General features: G+C 43.3%; 1 long non-coding RNA gene across 1 annotated transcript; it reads right to left on the bottom strand.

The window, feature by feature from the left end:
* Positions 1-5,091: 5,091 nt before the first annotated feature.
* LOC137320522 (uncharacterized) lies at positions 5,092-15,841 on the bottom strand. Its single transcript, XR_010962567.1, has 3 exons — positions 15,755-15,841; positions 14,648-14,722; positions 5,092-7,641 (listed from the first exon to the last, which is right to left on the bottom strand). It is a non-coding gene; the product is annotated as an uncharacterized lncRNA (long non-coding RNA).
* Between the last annotated feature and the right edge of the window lie 1,506 nt (positions 15,842-17,347).

Here is a 17,347-nt window from a genome sequence, read left to right as displayed (position 1 = left end):
CCTGCTCCCCTGCATGACCAAAAATGGGTATGTCCAAAATTCTGCGTGCTGGTGAATTAATTTCCTACCTGCCCACGGCAGACTCAGGCCACGGCGATTTTAACCGCCACGCCTCATGAACTTGCTGTCGGCTGGGAAGCGACTGCCCGCCTGCGGTAAATCAGGAGGCTCTTGACTACCTGCCAGCACTCGGGTAAATGTGAGGGCGGGGGTTCCAGGTGCATCTCGCAGTAGATAAGAAGGGAGTCTGGGGCAAGGGAGGATTAAACTTTCCTTGCAATCCTGCCCCTCGTGAATCCATAAAAGAAAGTACCTCGAAAGGCCTCTTCTGCTTTCGATCCTCTTCTGACAGGCCTTCACGGGACAGAAAAGCTGCAGCAGCTTCCCAACGCAGGCCAGAGTTACAAATTCCAATCAGGGCCTGTTCTACACATTTAAAGTTTTTGGCGGGAGGCTTAGCCGCCTGTCCAGAAGTGCCAGTAAAAATCAGAAATGGTGGATAAGTCACCTGGTGAATTTTAACTGCCGACCTGTCCAGTTTCCGCCAGGCAGGTAGGGTTAAAATCTAACCCACTGTCACATTTAGTTATGCTCACACTGTGAAATATGTGTAAGAGGAGTGGCAGAAAATGTTGCGTTAATGACTCGTTAAAGAGCAATATTAAGAATTTGAGCAGGGGAGAATAGAAATGAAAAATGTCTCCTAATCTCTGAGTCAGAGCAGGGATTAGTCATACAAAGGAACAGCAAGATCAGCACAGTTAGCAGTTAATGATGAAAAATAATCATTGGTGAAATTAGGGATTTTGTGAGGGATGTGGCTGCATCACCCACCCATGCTTGTCAGTTTTTTTGTGCCACAGCAACAAGAGGTCGAGCATCAAGAAAAACCTAGCTCCTCTGCTTCAGGCTATGCCAGCACCCCTGTTACGTACACCAAGCACCAGTAGATTGTGGGGGGAATTCTCCTCCGTGATCCTGCCTGAAATCAGGTTCAATTGCAGCGGAGAATGTCGGAAAATTCGAGTGGCAAGGCCTAACACCATCCCACCACCCCAACTGGGATTTCCCTCCCCCTACCAGGACTGTTCCTTCCTCACCCACCGCATGCAAACGGCAGCAGGGCTCAGGTCCCTCCGCAGATTTCCCTCCTTTCTGCCCTAGTTACTGCTGCTTCCCGGAACTGCCATGTGGAAGGTTGGGTTGAGACCCCGGAAAGCAGCAGTAAAGGCCTTCCAAACACCACAGGTGACATCACAGGAGTTAGATACTCCGGGGCTTAAATTCCAGGGAGTCCCACTCCATCAGTGGCTGTTCTGCCAAGCAGAACTTCCAGCCATCCAGATGTTATAACGCAGGCCCCATCTCAAATCCCAGGGATGTGGTCACTTGCATGAACAAAACATGCCACAGGCACCTGTAAGTGCATCATTAATGCCCACCACGACAAAGACCCATAAAATCAGACATTCGAGGAAGGTAAAAAAAAACATTTCTCAGCGGTTCCCAATGGAACAAGGTAACTGAGGGTTCGAAACCTTTCAAAGGGTCTCTACAGTACTTACACTGGCTCTCAGCTGGTGAAAGTTCTGTTGAGGTTGTATAAGAACAGGAGTAGGTCATTCAGCCCCTCGAGCCTGTTCCACCCTTCAATTAGATCATGGCTGATCTGTATCTTAACTCCATCCATCCACCCATCTTGGTTCTGTAACCCACTTGGTGGTTGTAGTAGGTGATAGTATAGTTAGGGGGCTAGATACTGTTCTCTGCAGCCAGGAGCATGAGTCCCAAAAGCTATGTTGCCTACCCAGTGCCAGGGTTAAGGACATCTCCTCCGGGCTGGAGAAGAACTTGGAGTGGGAGGGGAAGGATCCAGTTATCGTGGTCCACGTAGGTACCAACAATATAGGCAGGACTAAGAGAAAGGTTTTTCTGAGAGAGTTTGAGCAGCTAGAGACTAAATTAAAAAGCACAACCTGAGCCACAAGCAAATTGGCATAGGGTAAATAAGATCAGAGAGATGAATGCGTGGCTCAAAGATTGGTGTGGGAGACTTGGGTTTTGATTCGTGGGGCACTGGCACCAGTACTGGGGAAAGAGAGAGCTGTTCTGTTGGGACGGATTGCACCTGAACCAAGTTGGGACCTGAGTTCTAGCGACTCGAATAACTAGGGAGGTAGATAGGGTTTTAAAGTAAATAAAGGGGGGGGGCAGGGGGATGGTCCCGGTGGAAAGAAATCTAGAATGCTAAAGAGAAAAGACAAGGAAGCAGTGCAAGAAAGTGATTGGGGTAAGGATAACCAGATTGTGTCAGTAAGGGACAAAGTGTACAAACAAAATAGTGCACTAACAAATAGGGTCCGGGTAAGAAAAAATGGTAATAAGACAAATAGGGCCATAGCACAAAAAAATTTTAAATTGTCTAAAAATGTTAAAAAGACAAATCTAAAGGTACTGTATCTGAATGCACGAAGCATTCGTAATAAGGTAGACAAATTAACAGCACAAATAGATGTAAACGGATATGATATAATTACGATTACGGAGACATGGCTGCAGGGTGACCAAGGCTGGGAGCTGAATATCCAAGGGTAGTCGATATTTAGGAAGGACAGGCAAAAAGGAAAAGGAGGTGGGGTGGCGTTTTGGTAAATGATGAAATCGGCAATAGTGAGAAAGGATATTGGCTCAGAAAATCAAGATGTAGAATCAGTCTGGGTGGAGTTAAGAAGCACCAAGGGGCAGAAAATACTGGTGGGAGTTGTCTATAGGCCTCCAAACAGTAGAGGTAATGTAGGGGATGGAGTCAAACAGGAAATTAGAGATGCATGTAACAAGGGTATTACAGTAATCATGGGTGACTTTAATCTACATATAAACTGGCCAAACCAAATTAGCAATAATACTGTGGAGGATGAATTCCTGGAGTGTGAACGAGATGGTTTTTTGGACCAGTACGTTGAGGAGCCAACTAGGGAACATGTTATCCTAGATTGGGTATTGTGCAATGAGAAGGGGTTAATTAATAATCTTGTTGTGCGGGGTCATTTAGGGAAGAGTGACCATAACATGATAGAATTCTTCATTAAGATGGAAAGTGAAGTAGCCCAATCCGAAACTAGGGTCCTAAATCTAAACAAAGGAAATTACGAAGATATGAGGAGTGAGTTGGCTCTGATAGATTGAGAAGCTTCATTAAAAGGCATGACGATGGATAGGCAATGGCTAACATTTAAGGAACAAATGCATGAATTGCAACAATTATACATTCCTTTCTGGCGCAAAAACACAAAAGGAAAAGCGGCCCAACCATGGCTAACAAAAGAAATTAAGGATAGTATTAGATCCAAAGAGGAGTCATATAAAGTTGCCAGAAAAAGTAGCAAGCCTGAGGATTGGGAGCAGTTTAGAATTCAGCAAAAAAGGACCAAGAGATTGATTAAGAGGGAAAAATAGAGTATGAGAGTAAACTTGCAAGATGTAACTGGTAGAATAGATAAAGGAGAACCAGTGGATGTGGTTTATTTGGATTTTCAGAAGGCCTTTGATAAAGTCCCATATAAGAGGTTAGTGTGCAAAATTAAAGCACATGGGATTGGCGGTAATATACTGGCATGGATTGAGAATTGGTTAACAGACAGACAGGAAAGAGAGAGTAGGAATAAACAGGTCTTTTTCAGGATGGCAGGCAGTGACTAGTGGAGTACCGCAGGGATCAATGCTTGGGCCCCAGCTATTCAAAATATATATATCAATGATTTGGATGAGGGAACCAAATGTAATATTTCCAAGTTTGCTGACAACACAAAACTAGGTGGGATTGTGAGTTGTGAGTAGGGTGAAAAGAGGCTTCAAGTCGATTTAGACAAGTTGAGTGAGTGGGCAAATACATGGCAGATGCAGTATAACATGGATAAATGTGAAGTGTCCACTTCGGAAGAAAAAACAGAAAGGCAGAGTATTATTTAAACGGTGATAGATTGGGAAATATTGATAAACAAAGAGACCTGGATGTCCTTGTACACCAGTCACTGAAAGCAAACATGCAGATGCAGCAAGCAGTTAAGAAGGCAAATGGTATTGTGGCCTTCATTGCAAGAGGATTTGAGTACAGGAGCAAGGATGTCTTATTGAAGTTATACAGGGCCTTGGTGAGACTACACCTGGAGTATTGTGTGTAGTTTTGGTCTCCTTACCTAAGAAAGGATATACTTGCCATAGAGGGAGTGCAGCGAAGGTTCACCAGACTGATTCCTGGGATGACAGGACTATCATATGAGGAGAGATTGGGTCGACTCAGCCTGTATTCACTCGAGTTTAGAAGAGGGAATCTCATTGAAACCTATAAAATTCTGACAGGGCTAGACAGACTGGATGCAGGGAGGATGTTTCCCCTGGCTGGGGGGTTTAGAACAAGGGGTCACAGTCTCAGGATACGGGGTAGGACATTTAGGACTGAGATGAGGAGAAATTTCTTCACTCAAAGAGTGGTGAACCTGTGGAATTCTCTACCACAGAAGGCTGTGGAGGCCAAGTCACTGAATATATTTAAGGAGATAGATAGATTTCTGGACACAAAAGGCATCAAAGGGTATGGGGAGAGAGCGGGAATATGGCATTGAGATAGAGAATCAGCCATGATCATATTGAATGGCGGGTCAGTCTCAAAGGGCCAAATTGCCTACTGCTGCTCCTATTTTCTATGTCTATGTTTCTATGTTTAACCCTTTATACCCTTGCCTAACAAAAATCTATCTCAGTCTTGAAATTTTCAATTGACCCAGCCTCAACAGCTTTTTAGGGGAAAAGAGTGTTCCAGATTTCCACTACCCCTTGTGTGAAGAATGGCCGCGGTAAACCAGGAACTTCCCCCAATCACACGCTTTTGATGAGGGGAGAGCCCCTATGACCTCCCGAGCAGAAAATAATTGCACGTAAGAAACAGAGCAGAATCCCAGTGGAACCGAGTTCCATCTCAGCCCTGGATCGGAATCTTGGAACCTTTATTTCATTTTCTTTTCTGCACAATTAAAAAAATGAAAGAGTGCTAGATATATAAGTTAATTTATTTTATTAATTTTTGCAGTGCTTGATGTACATGTTTGACGTTCACACATTTACCCCTTCTGTGCCATGAAGTTTTCCATCATGGTTGTCCTTTTTATTGTATGTTCAAGAGTTTACAGTCACATCACGTATATATTTCACAAAACCACCGTACATTTTGATTACATGGTGCATGAGGGACAAGTACATTGATACATTAAAGTTTAAAATAAAAACAGAAAATGCTGGAAACACATAGGTCTATCAACATCTGAAATGAGAGGTTACAGACTTTTGATTGCAGACACGTCGTCAGAACCCAGTTCTGAGTTGTGCTGGAGGAGCTCTGAGTGCCTGGGGTGGATGCCAACTTTAGCCTGGACACAGTCCTTCAGGGGGAAAAAGTACACTGTTTTTTTCTTGTCTTTATTCAATGACAACAAAGTCCCAGTGAAGATTAAACTGTGGCAGGTAAGACATGTGTACAAACAGTTCTCCTAAATGCAATGGAAGAGCTTTCTCTGGCCCATGAGAGAGATCCAAGCACCGTCACACAAGGATGGAACAAATGCACTGATTTGATTTGAATATCGTGCTGAATATTTTTTGAGTTGCTGGTTTGAATTGAGCAGGAACCTAGCAAGTAATGAGAATGGATAATATTTGAGAAACAGGAAAGTATAGAAGATGATTTGGTTGCGGTTTTTTTGTAGTTGTGGATCACAGCTTTGACAAAATAGTGCAGCTGTGCCACTCATTGGAAGGCATACTGAATTAGTGCCTGGAGTACCAGTCTTTCTTGCTGCATTGTTGATTTAACAACTAATTCCTCATCACTTTCACCTTCCCTGTCATGGATTTGCTACCCTGTTCTTCAACCTGCACGGGCAAAGTTTGCAGGGTGAAGTTATGGAGCAGCAACAACAACTTGCACTACATGGCACTTCAACATAGAAACCATTCCAAGGTGCTTTATGGGGTGGGTGGAGGGGAACTAAAGGGTGTTGGAGGGGACGTAGAGCTGAAGGAGGTTGCAAAGGACGGGTGGGGAGAGATGAGGAGGAGGAGAAGATGAGGATGAGGATGTTACATTCAGTAGGGGGGGATTTTAAACTCCCTCCACCCAGCAGAAATGGGGTGGTAATGGAGTTAATATGGAGGTGTTTGACTTACTGCCCCTTTACCACTGCTACCATTTTTCCCAGGCCTTCCACTAGACTAAGAGGGTGGGGAGTGGGAAGGGGAGAGGAAAGAGGGGTAAGAAGAGGTGAAGGGGGAAGCAAGAGATGGGAGGAGGTGGTGGTCATTGGAAGGGGGCAGCCCCATTACACAGACCAAGGTCAAGAATAATACTTTCTTTAAAGTGTAGACTGGATTTCCTAAATCTGTATTTCCTACATTAAACAGATTATATTGTGACAGCAGCTGAATATACAGTGGCACTGTCACGTAAGGTCCCATTCTACTTAATAGCCCTTAGACATGGCGTGGAAGTCAGGAAATCCTGTTTTCCCAGCAGTACAATCAATATTAAACAGTACCAGATGGCTGTGGATCAGAATAGCAAATCGGCAGAGGGGGGAAACCATCACATCTTTGTTCAAGAGGGGGAGTGGCAGCGACCAACAACCAGACCAAGGCAGACGGAGAGCAACGATTGACTTCCGAGGGTGCGTTGGCAATGGGGAAACAGAGGCGAATGACCATCCGAGGTAGAAGCAAGTGAGGATCAGTGCTGATCCAGAACTGGCTGATGGAATTAAATAAATAAAATTAAGGACTCATCAGATACTCTCCTGTGGGAAAATAGCAAAAGGGAGCAGCTGCGTTTGCAGAGTTTGGTAGCGTGGGAAGAGAAGACCAGACCTCAGAAATGGGAGCTACGCAAGTCACAGCAATAAGAGCATGTGGCTGTATCAGTAAGTGCAGTGGTGAAAATACCAATACAGCATTCGATCAGCAAGTAGACATTTTCAAATGAACTGAGTGTGAATGCAACAGGGCAGTATTACAGAGCAAAATTAGGTTGGAATTCAATCAGGTCGCAACATTAGATCAACACAGTGGTGCTGTCTCGTAAGGTCCCATTCTACTTAATGACCCAGATTTTCCTGAGATCGACGATGTACATCATAAATTTCCCCGTCTAGCTCGTCAACCTTGCCGTTGATAACTTACTCCTTATTTCCCGCATTTCTAATTAGAGGCAAATCAGAAGCAGCGATTAGACAAATACAATGTGAAATATTTCACATTTATGAGGGGCAGGGATTAGCTGCTAAAAATCACTCCCAGAGCATCTTCATCTTCAAAATTAATAAGAGAAAAAACCTTGGGCTGAAGCAGGTTGTGGCTCCAATTAATTCCAAGCCTTTTCTAATGTTGAGCAAAAGTGAAGCAAATTTTATCAGATTAACAGGTCCATAAAACTGGCATTTCATACAGATGCAGAATATTTTTAATTAAATACGAGGGAAGAGTTGGGACCAGCGTCATCTTCAGAGTCCTTCACCTTCTTGACTTTAGGGACTGATATTCTTTGTAACAGCTCTTGCTGCATCCTCCAGCCCAGTTTATTTGTTCGTGTTTCTGCCACTGTTTCAAAACAATTATACTCTTCATAGCAACAGGTCAATGCTCAAAAAGAAACAGTTTTAATAAAACACTTAGAAGAATGGTTAATAATATTGACATGACAATAACAAAAACACAAACAGAAAATGCTGCAAACACTCAGCAGGCCGTGCAGCATTATCTCTCCCCACAGATGCTACCTGACCTGCTGAGTGTTTTCAGCATTTTCTGTTCTTATTTCAGATTTTCAGCATCTGCAGTGTTTTGCTTTTGTTCAGTGGTTTAAGAACCTGTCTTTCAAGTCCTGATCAGCAAACACATTGCATTTAAATGATGTGCTAATCAGAGAATGCATTTAATGCCGATCACACTGGGGCTAGACCACCAGGACCTTTATTTTTCAGTTTATGCAGCAATGCCGTGAAAACTGGCTTTAAAGCAGAAAAATCACGATTGCCATTATTTTAATGGAGGGAGGAGCTATCATAGTTACCTTCTGTTTTCAGCGAGGGTAATGGCAGAGCTGAGCAAAAGTCCCAGGAAAATATGAAGTGGCATTAAGTAAAGGCGTAAGTCACTTACTGCATAATCTCCTCTTTCTTTTGCGCCATTCAAGGGTCCCTACACTATAGATGTAACAACAATTTTATTTATACAGCACCTTTAATGTGGTAAAATGTCCCAACGCACTTCACAGGAGCGTTATCAAACAAAATTTGACACTAAGCCACATAAGGAGATATTAGGACAGGTGACCAAAAGCTTGGCCAGAGGTAGGCTTTAAGGAGCGTCTTAAAGGAGGAGAGAGGTGTAGAGAGACGGAGAGGTTTAGGGAGGGAATTCTAGACCTTAGGGTCTAGGCAGCTGAAGGCACGGCCGCCAATGATGGAGCAATTAAAATCGGGAATGCGCAAGAGGCCAGAATTGGAGGAGCAGAGAGATCTGGGAGAATTGTAGGGCTGGAGGAGGTTACAGAGATAGGGAGGGGCGAAGCCATGGAGGAATTTCAAAACAAGGATGAGAATTTTTTTTTAAAATAAATAAATAAAATCGAGGAGTTGCCAGACCGGGAGCCAATGTAGGTCAGCAAGCACAGGGGTGAGGGTTTCAGCAGTGGATGAGCTGAGGCAGGGGCGGAGATGGGCGACGTTAAGGAAGTGGAAGTAGGAGGTCTTGGTGATGGAGTGGATATATGGTTGGAAGCTCAAATAAGACGCCAAGGTTACGAACAGTCTGGTTCAGCCTCAGACTGTGGCCAGGGAGAGGGATGGAGTCAGTGGCAGGGACCGAAGACAATGGCTTCGGTCTTCCCAATATTTAGTTAAAATGGCACAAGTCCCCCTGGAAAATCTGGGCCAATGAGCCACAATGTTATGTTCACTGCACCAACTCCAGTTGCACTGCCTGTAGAATTTTGAGACCACTAACTGGGGTCGGTTTTGATTTTCTGGCGACTGACCAGCGGAATGCAGTGACTAGCTGCCCATTCCTGCAGCGAAGAGACCACTGTGATTTTGAGGCCCAGCCTCATTTAAATTTGGTAGGCAAGCTGTGGGGCACCAAATAAGTGTCCCCATGCGACTCGCCACATTGAGGCTTCAAGATTGGGCCGGGCAGCCGCCTGCATGGTATGTTGTGCGGTGGCGGTTGGGGGTCGTGATCGCGGAGGATGGGGGTACCGGGGTGGCAAAAGCTCAGATTATTTTTGGGGCACCCCTGCTCCTCCGGGGCCCACAAAAATAATTCACACTTACCTTTGGCAGGCCTCTTCGGTTCCATCGCCCATAGAACTGGTCGGAGTGTGCATTGTGCAGGCTCCAACCTAAATGGCGTGGGACCCCGATTTCCATATCAAAAGGGGCCTATCGCCTGAAACAAGCAGGCACTTTGGACACCTGGTGGTAGGCCCCTTTCAAAATGGAGCCAGCTGCATTACCGGTGTAAATGGAGCAGAAAGGCCATTGTTCCCATTTTGAGGCTGTTTAGCCCTGTTACCACCCCAGGTGAAGGCATTGAGAAATGTTTTTATTATATAATAGATTGGTGGTTATATAGTGCAAATTCCTTTTAAAACTGGAATACTGTTGTGAGGGTGCTTAGAAATTAGTCTTTAAAAAAACAAATCTGGCTGAAGAGTGTAGCAGCAGACCGGGAGCAGCAAGTAAATAAGAAAATGCTTGGCTCATTGAATTGAATGTCAGGTAGCTGGACTGGATGGCTCATGTAAGAGTATGATTTTGTGCCGCTTTTACAGAACGCCTTCACTCAAGGATCTGGCAAAGGCACCCAAAAATAGGAGCAAGGCATTACACAGAGGCAGATGAAAAGAGCATATAATTTCAATGAGACCGATCTCCAAACCCTCCTGGATGAGTTTCTGCAAAGATAAAGAGACACTGCTGGGTCTCCATGGGAGGAAGCTGCTGAAGTGTTTCATGCCACGTGGATGGAGATGGCTGTAGCGCCACCATTCTTACCCCCAGAACTTCAGATCAGTGCCACAATGACAGTGATTCAGAAACCTGACAAGGGCAGGCATGGTAACATTGCAGCCGCTATCGCCCTTTTCTTCCTTGGACACCCTGTCCACCAACACAACGTTCACCCTCTACTTGTTAGCTTTGGCTCAGTGGTAGCACTCTCGCTTCTGAGTCCCACTCCAGAGACTTGGGCACATAATCTAGGCTGACACTTCAGTGCAGTACTGAGGGAGAGCTGCATTATTGGAGGTGCCGTTTTTCGGATAAGATGTTAAATGTTTGTCTTCCCAGGTGGTCATAAAAGATTTGACGGCACTATTCGAAGAAGAACAGGGAAGTTCTCCTGGTGTCCTGGCCAATATTTATCCCTCAACCAACATCACAAACAGATTATCTCATTGCTGTTTGTGGGACCTTGCCATGCACAAATTAGCAGCCACATTTCCTACATCACAACAGTGACCACACTTCAAAAAGTACTTAATTGGCTGTAAAGTGCTTTGGGGCTTTGAGGCATGAAAAGGTTATATAAATACAAATCTTTCTTTTACTTTTTTCTAAAATTAATAGGTGCACAAATCACCGTTCACACTGCACTCTGGTTAAGGGGGACACTAACTTGAATCTTACAGTATGTGTCATCTTCTCCCCTAACAATTACTTGGATGCAGATCCTTACACCCTTTCCTCCACTTTAAGAAGGTGGGAGCACCTTATGTCTTCCATCAGCTGCCCAATGCCACAGTTGCTCGCCCTCACCTAATTCACTCAATCTTGTTTCAGGAGAAATTTGCGCACATTGTCCATGAGAGGTAGGGGACTGAAGAGAGCATGATTAAAGTCTTTACCCCTTACAAGCAGCAGGCCACAGAGCTGCTGGGGAGGCTCTATCTGTGGGAGATGGCAAGATTGGGGGGATTGTGCAGGTGCCAGATTAGTGGCATGCACACCTACACAGCCGCTGTGACAATCATGTGAAGCAGCACCCACAAGATTCTACACCTTCTCTACCTGCCTAATCCCTCGGCAGTAATGCTCACCCATTCTTAGCTTGTACCTGCCTTTCCAGCAGGAGAAGCCGGAACAGGAGAGAAGAAAAATTATCCTCTTCAACTACGATGATGATGAGGGAGAAGACGTGGAGGTCAAACCAATTCATGAGTCCCTGGACTAATATCCTGCTTCAGGCTCCTCTGCCACAACCCTCTTGATCCCACCCCTTGCATCACTTGCTTTTTTACTTCCACACAGTAACTCAGATACTTTCACTTTGGGGGGAAATCAGATTGTGTTAGTGAAGATATGGCCTCAGATGATTCGCAAAGCACAACAGAGCTGGAGGAGTGGGTAGAGGGTGATGGTGGTTAACTCATAATGACAATTTTTGGGCTGTATCCTTTGATTCCACTGCCTCTCCTACTTTGACATTGTCTGTAAATAAGGCAGAAACTGGCTTTCCCAGCCTACTGCCTCAGTGTCCACTCAATGCAACCATGAAGCACCCAAATTGGAGAAGGGGGGGCTGGGGTGCCCCAAAATGCATTGTTTAATGCATTGGCGTATAGCTAATTGGCTGATGTTACAAAGCTCCCCAAGCTGGAGCCTGAATTGATCCTATAGTATTGAAATTGAGGGTGGTGATGGCTTTCACAGACTCTGGTAATGCAGTGCCCCTGGTGGAGGTGAGCTCCAAACGAGCATGTGGCACAACTCACAAGTGAACCACAGCCTTCCTAAGCATTGCTCATTACTCAGGTTAAAATATCAAAGTTTGCTTTGTAGATGCAGGTGCAGGAATACCTGCAGGTGGGTGCCAGAAGCCTCCAGTGGTGCCCAATTAGCTTTACCTCCCTACATTCCTAGTCTTTCTCTAAATAGCACAATTCCCTAATGGATGCCCCATTTCCTCCTCTGTTGAATGATTTAAGTTAAAAAAAGGAAGCACCAGAGCACGGGGAACAATGCTAAACCAACAGCAAGATTTGGATGAGAAAACAAACCCTTCATAATCTTGAAGATCACCTCAAACCTTCTCAGCTTTGGTGAAGGAAGCCCCAACTTCTCAAGTATCTCTTAATTATTGCAACCATCTCATCCCTCATAACATCCCAATGAATCTTTCTGCACCTTTGCCATAGTTTTTATATTCTTTCTTTAATGTGAAGCCCAAAACTGTACACAATCCAGCGATGGCCAAACTGAGGTGTTGCTCAAGTTTAATATTATCTGCTTGCTTACCTTTTTAATGGCAGCCTGCAGCGGCCCTGTTAGGGACTGCTGGTAAGCCCACATGTAGGTTTGGTTTACCTGAATGGAAAACCAATTTGATAAAGGGGGCATCAAAGAGGCGTTAGGCCCTTTTTTTGCATGTGCAAAGAGTGTAACACCTGTTTCAGGCGCAGGTCTTGGACACCTCTTTTGATGCCAAGACCAACATGGAGGGCGGTGCACATGCAGCTCAGAATGTGCGTATTTTTCCCCTGTAAAATGGAAACAGCATTGTTGAATTTCTAGGCCAAGACATCTTTCATAGTCCTAATCACAATTTGCCATATTGGTCAATTTGGTGTCATCAGCAACTGTCCCGATGATTTGTGTACCTTAAGTAACTTCTTTTGTACCATTTCTCTTTGAACAATAACCTCCACTAACTGATCTACAGTCCCAACATTCATCGCTCCTGAGAAAATCGAAAAAGTATTTATTTAGTATCTCTACCATTCCCTCGTTCTTCGCTACAAGCTTGTGTGCTTCATTCCTTAGTAGCCCTACTCCTACCTTGACTATCCCTTACTACTAAAGTGCCTATAGAAAGTTTTCTTCATTGTCCTTTACATTTTATGTTGCTTGCTGAATATCTTTTATCTGCTGGTGTGGATAATAGAGCAACTTTCCTATCTGAGATACAAAGAAGCACTGAAAATTCTTGCTCAGAAATCTTGGCAGATCCCTTCATTAAACATATATTCGCAATAAAAGGCATAAAAAGAACTTGGGGCAATTGGCTGATAAGACACAGCCTTGTGGGTGGTCGGTCTATGAGCCATACTTATAGTGCCAGGATAAAAATAGCATTGAAACCAGGTGTCCTTGTGGTTAAGTGTGGATGTTGTAATTTTTTGGAAGGTAGCCTTGTCAGAAAAAAAAGATTTTCCTCTGTTGTGCAGCCAGGGAATGCTCAATTCCTGAATAAAAAACAGAATAAAAAGGAGTGGAGACTTGCAAAGCTGGGTCTCCACCTGCTTTTTGTTTCCTGGGGTTTTCCCTGGCGAAGGGGATTGGAATGCTTGTACCTGGAGCAGGCGCTTGCGTTCAAATTGAATTTAAATGAGGTGGAAGAAGCGTAACAGCACTCCGGTCCATTTTCCTCTCCTAACATTGGGTGCACACCCATTTAGGTAGGTAATAAAGAAGAAGTTAGGGCCAGCAATCAGCTCCACTTAGTTAGGAAGATCCGAGAGGGGCAAGGAGCCAGGAGGACCTGAAAAAGTAACTGCCCTTTTTTTTTTTAAAAAGGTTCCCCATTGAATCGCTCAGGCCTGCAGCAGCAGTTGGGCATCATCCCCCATTTCCAGGCCCAAAGCCCTACTGGGGGGCAGACTTGCATAAAAGGTACATTGGGCCTAGAGAAATGACCTGTACAAGTAGTTTCAGGTCAGGGTATCCGACGTTATAGCACATATGTGAGAAGCGTACCTAGATTAATCATATCTCTCACATTGAAACCACTCATATTTAGTGACTATTAGTATTCACAAATGAGATCTAGTAATTTCTAATCATCTATAGTAGGAATTTTATTTGATTATTTTGACCTTTATTTGTTTGATCATATTTTATTTTATGATTTGAGAGTATGAAATATAACCTTTAAGAGTTTTTAAACAATTTGTAGATCATTCAGAGGACTTAAGAACCTGAAATAGGTCCACAGCCATGGCTGAGGTTAACTGTACAGTTAATGTGTAGATCGCATGTAAAAATTTGGGATTAAGGCACACTATTGGTACAGAGTACATGGAGCTTTGCTGAGCATCTAAGCTACCCAATAGCTGACCTAGGAGTGCTTACTGCTGACAGCTGATGCCAAAATGGAAAGGTGTTCCATTTGATAAAACTGACATCCCCCACTTTAATGGATATAAAATTATAAAATAAAAATAGAAGTGTTATATAAATCCTGGCTTTTTTGTTCTACACCCCACCGCTAAAAAATAAAAATACATTGAAAAGTATTTCACATTTTATGACTTTCATTGGTTTATTTGCATATCCTTTATTTCACTTTTTGTTTCCTTTCTCCTTAACAACCCACAGGATTAATTATTGTGCTTGGTAGCATTTGGCTCAGAGGCAAAGTTCAAGGCTTGACACAAAGGTCAAGTGTTTAAAAAGCCTGCTATAAGAGATAAATGACTAACTGTTACATAGTCATAGAGTAAAGGACAAAAAATGAGTTCTCTGGTATTTCCCATTTAAAAATGGCCTTTTCAAAGCAGTAAGAGTCTAACCTCATAATTTGTATTATCAATTTCAAAAGTACTCACCAAAATAGATCCTGAAAAAGTGATGTTACGGGGCAGAACTTGCGCAGAGCGGTGTGGTAACGATCGCTGCAGCTCCTGCAAAATAAATTTACGAATGTACTTACTGCAGGCCCTATGGCATCGACTTAGGTTATTTTGAACTTTTAAAGAATTGTGCGCAATCAACCTAGCCTCTGAACAGCACAAGTCGATTCGCATGGAACAGTCTGTGAGACTAAAAGACACGCCCACAAAATCTGTCAGGAAGAGAAGTTATGCCCACAAGCAGGCAAGCAGACTTCATTCATTTAAAGTTATTATTCCGGAATAAAGACAGAAAATGCTGGAGAAGCTCAGCAGGTCAGGCAGCATCTGTGGAGAAAGAAACAGAATTTAACGTTTCAGGTTGAAGACCTTTCGTCAGAACTGGAAGATGTTAAAAGAGTTAAAGTTTTTGAGCAAGTACAGAGCCAGGGAAAGGGGAGAGGAGGAAAGAACAAAAGGGAAGGTCTCTGATAGGGTGGAAGGCATGAGTGATTAAATGACAAAAGGGACGATGGTGCAAGGCAAGGAAGGTGTTAATGGGACAGGTTAAGAAACAAAAGATTGATCAGTAGCAGCTGTAAATGGCAGCAGCAGAACCATTAGCAGCACTAACTGACCGAAAAAATAGGAGCAGTGGTTATGATCTGAAGTTGTTGAAATCAGTGTTGAGTCCGGAAAGTTATAAAGTGCCTAAACGAAAGACGAGGTGCTGTTCCTATTCTGGAAGTCATTCGTGTAAAAAAAATGTTCTTGTATATATAAAAAGCCAAAGAAATAATTCATAGAAGTTACAACATGGAAACAGGCCCTTCGGCCCAACATGTCCATGTCGCCCAGTTTATACCACTAAGCTAGTCCCAATTGCCTATAGAATCATAGAAGTTACAATTGAATTAAATTAAAGAGACAGACGATCTCATAAATAAAAAAAATATTTAATTTTTTTGTATATATGACCAAAAACTATTAAAATGAGTAATATGAGACTCCACATTTTAAAATTTTAATTTTTAGTTGTTTAGCAGTCATAAAGAGTTATCATGCTTTTAAAACTTAGTTTAGACCAGGTATTTTCAAGTGTACCTTTTGGTGGTGTAATTAGTTACGTTCCAGCTAGGCAGATGAGCAAGTTTGCGATTTTTCAGTGATTTCTCTGGTTGTAGCGTGCAATGACCCTTTAATTCACAGCTGTCAAATCGCCCGTGAACCAACAGGAGCAAGTTCAAGACTTCCGCATTTTACTGCGCATGTGCAAATGTGGCAACTTGCTCCTTCAACTCGCCATAAGAGAGCGCTGTTGAGCTCTCTGTTATTTCGGGAGCAAGTTCTGCCCCTATATGCAACATGGATTTATAAATGTTGGCATCTAAAGTCTGACCTAAATGTGTTTTAGTGTGATCATGTTCATTGTAAGGAACATATCTTAGATCATATCGAAGGAAGGATAAGCTTGCCTTAGAGGCGGTGCAACGAAGGTTCACTAGATTGATTCCTGGGATGAGATGATTGTCCTATGAGGAGACATTGAGTAGAATGAGCCTATACTCTCTGGAGTTTAGAAGAATGAGAGGTGATCTCATTGAAACATATAAGATTCTGAGGGGGCTTGACAGGGTAGATGCTGAGAGGTTCTGTCCCCTTGCTGGAGAGTCTAAAACTAGGGGACACAGTCTCAAGATAAGGGTTTTCTCAACATTAGCCATTTAAGACTGCGATGGAGGAATTTCTTCACTCAGAGGGTTTTGAATCTTTGGAATTCCCCACCCCAGAGGGCTGAGGATGCTGAGTCGTTGAGTATATTCAAGGCTGAGATAGATAGATTTTTGGTCTCTAGGGGAACCAAGCGAAATGGGGATCGGGCATGAAAGTGGAGTTGAGGTCGAAGATCAGCCACGATCTTATTGAATGGCAGAGCAGGCTCGAGGAGCCGAATGGCCTACTCCTATTTCTTATTTTCTTATGTTCTTATTGTAGTTGAAGAAAGAATTGTTTTTTCAATATACGTTATTTTATTTCTAGATATCAAAGAGCAGAACAATAATTGAAGGAGAGGAAGATAAAAATGGCAAAATGTTGATTGATACATTAAAAACCACGGGAATGAGAAGCTAGATGAAAACTTAGCTATGGTTATACCAAAATTGTGTGACACAATTCAAACTCAGTAAATCGATTCAATGAGAACATATTGAGTGGAGTTGCCCTTATGTTCTCAGCAGGACAGCTCCAGTGTGCAAATCTGTTGAATTCTGTTACAGGTCCAAATGTGTAAACACTTTTTAAAATTTAAATCTATACACTAGCAACTGCAGATGGCACATCTGAGATATGAGTTATGTAGAAGGCTGGCCGAGGACAGGTTTGGTGGTTACAACAGGACAAGGATTCACACCAGCTTGAAATCATCTCTTTAGGAGGTTAAAGCAACACAAATTGTAATGTTTCACAGGTTGGATATGTCTGTTGCAATATACAAAATGCTGTGTAACTATGGTGACTGAAAAACTATGTGAAGATCAATATCAAAAGATGGGTTTCAATGAAGAAGGTGCTTCAGCCTAACTAATCTGCTCCTTCAGAATACCAATCCTACTATCTTTCCATTACAGCTCTAACATTCATCGAAAGAGGCAGATAACACATTGGTTTAACATCTCATCTAAAGAACGACACCAC

This window comes from Heptranchias perlo, chromosome 4 (assembly GCF_035084215.1).
Source record: "Heptranchias perlo isolate sHepPer1 chromosome 4, sHepPer1.hap1, whole genome shotgun sequence".
Taxonomy (NCBI): domain Eukaryota; kingdom Metazoa; phylum Chordata; class Chondrichthyes; order Hexanchiformes; family Hexanchidae; genus Heptranchias; species Heptranchias perlo.
This window is presented reverse-complemented; position numbering and strand designations above follow the sequence as displayed.